Source organism: Danio rerio, chromosome 9, assembly GCF_052040795.2.
Source record: "Danio rerio strain M-AB ecotype USA chromosome 9, GRCz13ab, whole genome shotgun sequence".
In the NCBI taxonomy this organism is placed as follows: Eukaryota; Metazoa; Chordata; class Actinopteri; order Cypriniformes; family Danionidae; genus Danio; species Danio rerio.
Window position 1 is genome coordinate 35,626,019 of NC_141029.1, and position 6,786 is coordinate 35,632,804.

The window sequence follows — 6,786 nt, forward strand, 5'->3', positions numbered from 1 at the left end:
GGGAAAAAATTCAAGATATGGACTTTATCCGAAAGCGAATTAAGGGTTTGTGCCTTTAAAATATCCCATTGTCAGATTTTTATCCAGCTGTTTCCATAATACTGAGAACTTTGATTAAAAAAATACTTTTCATGAACACATGAAATAAATGCAGAATATTCAATAAACAACAGCAAATAATGACTAACATACAAGTTTTATTGGCATCAGTTGTTCAATTAAGTGCCTTTAAAGGGGTTGTTCACCCAAAAATGAAGATTCTGTTATTAATTATACAACCTTGTGTTGTACCAATCCCCTGAGACCTTTGTTCATTTTCCAAACACAAATTAAGATGAACTCTAAAGGGTCCCTCATCCTCTATAGACAGTGACAGTTCCAGAAAAGGCACCAAAATTGGAATTCTTAGACAATGTTCTTGGTTCCTTTTCTGGACTTTGACCATTTCAGCAATCAGCACCTTTGCTGTCTATAGAGGATGAGGGAGCTATCGTTTTTAATCTAAAATATATTAACTTGTGTTCCAAAGATGATCCAAAGTGTTAAGAGATTGGAACAACATGAGGGTGAGTTATTAATGACACAAGTTTGATTTTTATATATATTATACACTCATTTACTCGCTGGCCAGTTTATTGGGTACACCTGTCCAACTGCTCATTAACAAAGATTTCTAATTAGCCAATTACGTGGCAGCAACTCAATAGATTTAGGCATGTAGACATGCTCAAGTCGATCTGCGGCAGTTTAAACCAAGCATCCAAATGGAAAAAAATGGTGATTTAAGTTACTTTGATTGCAGCATGGTTTTTGGTGCCAGATGGGCTGGTCTGAGTATTTCAGAAACTGCTGATCTACTGGGATTGTCATGCACAACCATCTCTAGGGTTTACAGGGCATGATCCGAAAAAAGAGAAAATATCCAGTGAGCGACAGTTATGTGGGCGCAAATGCCTTGTTGGTGCCTGAGGTCAGAGGAGAATGGCTAGACTAGTTCAAGCTGATAAAGAGGCGACAGTAACTTAAATAACCATTTGTTACAACCGAGCTATGCAGAAGAGCATCTCTGAATGCACAACACCAACCTTCTAATGGTTACTTGCAGCAGGATATATGTCATAAAGCACAAATCTTAGGCTGGTTTCTAGAACATGACAATGAGTTCTCTGTACTCAAATGGCCTCCACAGTCACCAGATATGAGTCCAATAGAGCACCTTTGGGATGTGATGGAACAGAAGATTTGTATCATGGATGTGCAGCCGACAAATCTGCAGCAACTGCATGATGCTATCATATCAATATAGACCAAAATCTGAGGAATACTTCCAGTACCTTGTTGAAACTATGCCATGAAGGATTAAGGCTTTTCTGAAGGGAAAAGGGGGTCCAACCCGGTACTAGTAAGGTGTACCTAATAAATTGGCCGGTGTATATACATATATATATATTCAAGTGTGCATTTTTACAAATGAAGTGCAGCACCAAACATGATCAGACCGCACACACAAACCATCATAGTAAGCTGGAAATCTCTAAGAAAACAAATCCTGTGTTAAAAGTTCAGCCAGGCCAAGGTTTACTCAACATACAGTAAATTAGCTGCAAGACTTGGTGCAACCCCACAAATGTTCTCACCTTCTATCTCTCGACCCCTTGACAGCACCATAATTAACAACCAGCAACTCCTGTTCACACACTGCAAATCTGAATTGAAGTAGATTAACGCAATGCTAATTCAAATAGGGCCGATCGTGACAACAGTGTTGGGTTACACTGCCAATAGCTGGGTATTTTAGCGAAGCATACACATATAGGCATGCACAGAGTAAAAATAAATCATTTCTGTGAATCCTTTCTCTGACTGCGAGACAAATGAAGACTGCCGCTGACCTGGTATGTCAGCACGAGCAAAATAGCCTTAGCAGAGATTTCCTCCAAAAGCTTCCCATCCTGGAAATGAGCCCCTCTCATGCCTATCCATCATGTTTTTATTGTATCCAGGAGCATCTGCAGTCTTTCAACACTCAGCTATTCTTTCAACTTCCGTTTTGCAATTTGATGTGGCACAAGTAAGTGATTTACAGTCTGCATTTGTCTTCTCAGTTATGTCCATTTCATAGTCTTTCATTTGCAAAGCTTTTCTAACTGAAAGTTTCTAGAAGGACAAATGGGGTGAGCATTGACAACATACATTGTGTTTGCTTTGATGTCTTCTTGCATGACAATTTATCCTTGTATTTCATCCACTGATTCATATCTGTCTCCATGTCAATTGGCTTTTATTTTTACCCACAACAGTCAGATTGAGGGTTACAAAGCAGAAGAACGAGCCAAAGTTTACAAGGATTTGATCATGAAGTCTCATTTTAAACTACATGACTAAAGGGTCTCATAATTTTGGGTGATTTATAGTAAAACAATGCACGCTGTAGCACTGTCTTCCAGAAACGAGCTCCTCTGGGAACACTGACCTGGATGAAAATAGTCCATAGTCTTAATTTACAGCCAGTGTTGGAAAAAAACAACAACGTTATTTCCTCTAGCTATTTAAAACAATACTTGCCAAAGACAACCTAACATTGATCACTGCACCAGGTCTCGCAGACAAAAAACACATACATACTAAAATAAGTACTTTGCAAGGAAATAACAGGTAGAAATACAGATAAAATTCAAGCGCTCAGGAGTCAGTGCAAGAGAAAAGAAGGCCATCTAAAGGCAAAACAGAGGAGAATGTAACTGTTTCCCCATGTGTACCTGGGGCTGCGACTGGCCTCCCAAAAAGACTTAATTTTGCCTGTTTACTATCGCCGTGCCAATTCCTGTAGGCACTCTTAATTCTCTAGCTGGAAAAAGGACAAGCAAAATGACTGTCCACTATGTTCCTCCAGCTAAATGAAAACCCATTTTAAAAATTAGAGCAGTCTTTTGTTTAATTATGTTTCTTAAGCAATTGCTGGAAGTGCTGTGTTGTATTAAATAAATTAAAATAAACTACGTATCAGATGCTATTAAAAAAGTAGTTTTGCCCATTGGTTGATATCACTTCATTTTAGATTCACAGTCTGGATATGTTTTGTGATGTTTGTTTAATTCCATATAGTGTTGAAACACTAGTTGTGGACTACGGTACTGTACTTGTGTACTGTTTCTGACATTTCCAACTACTGGCCTGGGATGCATAATACAGCATTTTGAACCATTTTTCAAGGATACGTGTAAATGGAGAACATTTTTAAAATGTCATGTGTAATGGAAAAAACATGCTGTATTTAGTAAATCATTGTCATGTAAGCACATAAACTATTATGAAAATATAATTGCCATTTTATGAGGTTCTCTTGTTCACTGTCATCCCAAAAAGGCCTCTTGAAGATGATTTAAAGGGATAATTCACCCAAGACAGAACATTCTGTCATCATTTACTCATGATTCACTTGTAACAAACCTGTTTCTTTTTTCTGTTGTACATAAAAGAAGATACTCTGACAAATGTTGTTAACTGTTGTCCGGCATTAAAGAGACCCTATTATGGGTTTTTGAAAATGACCTTCCATGCAGTGTGTAACAAAGCACTAAGTGAATGAAAACATCCAGCTGAGGGTTAAATCTGAAAGGGCACCTTGTTTAAAAATATGGATTTTGCGTTCGTCCTGATCTTTTGCTTTTTGGTATTAATGTCAGCACAAAACAATGCCAAATATGAACTGCTGTGTCCGGTAAAACGTGAACACGCCTTTCCCTTCAGACACTTGAAGAGTACGAGAGATCATGGAATTGATCATGACGTGAAAATGGTGATCACTGACACATAGAGATACGGCTGTGGTGATCAAAGGGTTTAAGTGGTGCTGTCAAATTTTAAAATAGTTCAACTTTTGCCACTGTGTGAATTAATACTGATTGTGTGTCATTGGCATTACTTTGGGTTGTGGTTAAGAAAAGAGTATATGCTGGTGTTTAACTGCATTGCTTTAATGCATTCATGCATTGATCTTGCACATATATACTCTGTGCTCTATCTGTGCTGGGCGTCTCTCTCCATCTCGTGCTGAACACAGTTGACCATTCACAACAAACTGAGTGATTGAACCAATCAGTGCAGATTAGCCTCACGCAGAGGGGTTTGGGAACAAATGAATCGCTGAAAAAATCATATGGGAGTCGTTGGGATATTTTTTTTTGACCTTGCAAGCATATCAGCCCTATAAAGATCTTATAAAGGTTTGGAACCACTTAAGGATGAGAAAACGGAGTATGTTTTCATACTTGTTGGTGTGAACTAACCCTCTAATTTCTAAATCAACAATGTCATATCAATAAATAAATGGCAATTCTGGTAAAGTAAGACCGCAACAACAATAGTATGTGTTGATCTCTAGTAACACACGCCAAATGCATGACTGTTTTTAAACAGTGAACACTCCACCTGTCTGCCATTGGTCAGTTAAAAGGGTAGCTACGCCCCAAAGACATGTCATTGGCTGAAACATTGCTGTGTCTGGCTGCCTAAATAAACAGCAATATATTATTATCAGGAGAAAACACAACTTTGTTTAGACACATTTTGGGAAAATCAACCTCCAAATGGTGAACGAAGTTCTCTATTTATTCTTGTAAATGGCTGTTTTAGCAATTGGGGAGGAAAAGCATACACCTTTCAGCTTTAGGAGAACAGATCGTTCTTTTTTAATTATTTGGTCTTTGTGCTGATCTATCCACCACAGCTTGGTAGCTGTTTAGTGGTTAAATATTTTTTTTCACACTCAAGACCTCGGATCTGTGTCTGTAGTAGTAAGCCCCTTTGGCTTAGAAATTATTTGCTAAAGAATTAATAACTAGACCAATAGACTTTAATACTATAATTAGAATGTTCAGCAACCACCAATGGACCATTTAAAAATTCATTGGAGATCTTTTGCACTAGAGACTTTTATTACATTTTCCTGTGCAGAACCTTAAGGAGACTCAACGAGAGACTAAATAAACATCAGTTAAACGAGAGGCAGGATATATTAAAACGATGAACACACCATTGGTTAAAGTTCTGAAAAGCATCTTTAAACATTTTAATTGGTGTCCGTGGGTTTTTACAAATGTATGCAACATACTTACCTCAGCTTGCTTTAGGTGGATTTGACCCTTCAAATTAGACTCTCAAGACTTTTTGCCACAAACATTACGTGGTCACATCACCTGAAATTTTGTGGTTGAAATTTGGTCACTGGATATAATTGGATAGGATAGGAATCCAAGCACTCTGAGCGAAAACATTCCACACACAGATTTTGCTCATGTTAGGGTTTGCCAAGCGAATGCGCCTTGCCAGTTGATTTGAAAGTGATTTCTGTTTGAGTTGAGCAGTATGGAGGCCTGCACAAGTGCCCATTGTACAAGCAGAAAAAATACATTACATTATAGCCACAATTAAAAACCAAAAGCCACAGTTTGAAAACAAATGCTAATACTATTAATTTCAAAATTACAAGTATAGAATTTGTTATCTTGATTTAATTAATTAATTTGTTTTAAATGATAGTAGCCATGTTTAAGTAATTCATACTATTTTAAACAATTCAATAAAGCAAATTATTTATTTAATAAAACATGCTGACATATTAGTAAGTTGTAGGAAGAAAATAAATAAATGCTACCATATACATTTTTCTTCTGCATGTTAGTGCTTCTTCATACATTGCTACATTTTAGCAAAGTTAACAAAAAATTGTTTAATATTATTGTTGTTAATAACAAAATTAAGATTTATTTTAGGATTTCATTGTTTCTGAGTGATGCTTCAGACAGACGTGAAAACAACTGTGATGGTAATGTTAGGGTAATAGTTTATAAAGCATTGTTCATCCAAGAAATTAAATTTGCTAATTTAGTTAAAGGCCGTTTAAGAAATTTTTTTTTTTTTTACTTTTAGTAATTCAGATTTGGAGGCGACACATGGTGGCTCAGTGTTTAGCACTGTTGCCTCACAGAAAGAAGGTCGCTGGTTCGAGGCCAGGCTGGGTCATTTGGCATTTCTGTGTGGAGTTTGCATGTTCTCTCGTGTTTGTGTGGGTTTATTCCAGTTTTCCTCCAGTTGTCTGTAGTGTATGTGTTTGAATGAGTGTGTATGGATGTTTCCCAGTACTGAGTTACAGCTGGAAGGGCATCCGCTTTGCAAAACATATGCTGGATAAGTTGGCAGTTCATTCTGCTGTGGCAACCTCAGATGAATAAAAGGACTAAGCTGAAGGAAAGTGAATAAATTAATAAATTTTGAAACGGGATCTCTGGTTTACGTAACGCAAGTAAACAGTTGCCGTTAGAGAAACCATAAAAAGACACACCTAAATTAATACTTGTGGCTCCTGATGATGCACTGAAGTCTTAGGGTCCATTCAAATATTGCGTTTTTTGTGCGCTCGAGTTCATTATTTCAAATCTAGACACATAATGTGCACACGTAAATAGGATCATTTCACTCAGTGGTCATCTTTGAAACTCTTCTCGGGCATTCTGTCTGAATAGGGAAACATCAAATTATCCAAAACTGTTTGCCAACTTATGAATACACTACATATTTGGAACCACCAACAAAACTGAACAACAGCTGTCTCTTAATTAAGTTTAGTTTCTAAACGTTTGAATCAAATAAATCAGCATTATTTTGCCCGAGTTAATGCGCACACGCTTTTGAAAAGAATGTGATTAACCTTATTTCTGTTTGTTCTACGCATTATCAACCACTGAATAATGATCATCTGATCACGCTGGTCTTCTGAAGTAATTC